Source organism: Mustelus asterias, unplaced genomic scaffold (genome assembly GCF_964213995.1).
Source record: "Mustelus asterias unplaced genomic scaffold, sMusAst1.hap1.1 HAP1_SCAFFOLD_912, whole genome shotgun sequence".
Lineage (NCBI taxonomy): Eukaryota > Metazoa > Chordata > Chondrichthyes > Carcharhiniformes > Triakidae > Mustelus > Mustelus asterias.
The window spans coordinates 27501-29280 of NW_027590858.1; positions in this window are offsets into that span (position 1 = coordinate 27501).

Here is a 1780-nt window from a genome sequence, read left to right on the forward strand (position 1 = left end):
CCTCCAGCTCCTACACCCCCTCCCTATCTCTGTAACCTCCTCCAGCTCCTACACCCCCTCCCTATCTCTGTAGCCTCCTCCAGCCCCTACACCCCCTCCCTATCTCTGTAACCTCCTCCAGCCCCTACAGCCCCTCCCTATCTCTGTAACCTCTTCCAGCCCCTACACCCCCTCCCTATCTCTGTCACCTCCTCCAGCCCCTACACCCCTTCCCTATCTCTGTAACCTCCTCCAGCCCCGACACCCCCTCCCTATCTCTGTAACCTCCTCCAGCCCCTACACCCCCTCCGTATCTCTGTAACCCCCTCCAGCCCCTACACCCCCTCCCTATCTCTGTAACCTCCTCCAGCCCCTACACCCCCTCCCTATCTCTGTAACCTCCTCCAGCCCCTACACCCCCTCCCTATCTCTGTAACCTCCTCCAGCCCCTACACCCCTTCCCTATCTCTGTACCCTCATAGAATCATCGAATCTATAGTGCAGGAGAAGGCTATTCGGCCCAACGCGTCTGCACCGACCACAATCCCTCCTCGTTACCATAAGGCCATGCATTTCACCTCGCTAGTTCCCCCTGACACTAAGGGGCCATTTAGCACAGCCAATCCGCTTAACCCGCACATCTTTGGACTGTGGGAGGAAACCGGAGCACCCGGAGGAAACCCACGCAGACACGGGGAGAACGTGCAGACTCCGCACAGACAGTGACCCGAGCCGGGAATCGAACCCGGGTACCGGGCGCAGTGAGGCAGGAGTGCTAACCCACTGTGCCCCTGTGCTGCTCATTGGGTACTGCCAACACTGGCTAGACCATCATTTATTGCCCACCCCTAATTGCCCCTTGAGAAGGTGGTGGGTGAGCCGCCATCTTGAACCGGCTGCAGTCCCCGTGTGTGGGGTAGGTACACCCACAGTGCTGTTAGGGAGGGAGTTCCGGGATTGTTATTGGACATCAGTCAATCCCCGTGTGTGGGATAGGTACACCCACAGTGCTGTTAGGGAGGGAGTTCCGGGATTGTTATTGGACATCAGTCAGTCCCCGTGTGTGGGGTAGGTACACCCACAGTGCTGTTAGGGAGGGAGTTCCAGGATTGTTATTGGACATCAGTCAGTCCCCGTGTGTGCGGTAGGTACACCCACAGTGCTGTTAGGGAGGGAGTTCCGGGATTGTTATTGGACATCAGTCAGTCCCCGTGTGTGCGGTAGGTACACCCACAGTGCTGTTAGGGTGGGAGTTCCGGGATTGTTATTGGACATCAGTCAGTCCCTGTGTGTGGGGTAGGTACACCCGCAGTGCTGTTAGGGAGGGAGTTCCGGGATTGTTATTGGACATCAGTCAGTCCCCGTCTGTGGGGTAGGTACACCCACAGCGCTGTTAGGGTGGGAGTTCTGGGATTTTGACCCCAGCCACAGTGAAGGAACAGCCGATATATTTCCAAGTTGGGATGGTGAGTGGCTCGGAGGGGGAACTTGCAGGTGGTGGGTGTTCCCCATGTGTCTGCTGCTCCCCCTCCCTTGTCCTTCTAGATGGTAGAGGTGGCGGGTTTGGAAGGTGCTGTTGAAGGAGCCTTGGTGAGTCGCTGCGGTGCATCTTGTAGATGGTTCACACGGCTGTGTCGGTGGTGGAGGGAGTGAGTGTTTGTGGTTAGCGTGTCGATCGAGTGGGGCTGCTTTGTCCTGGATGGTGTCGAGCTTCTCGAGTGTTGTTGGGAGCCGCACTCATTCAGGCAACTGGAGATTGTTGTTGGAGCCGCACTCATCCAGGCAAGTGGAGATTGTTGTT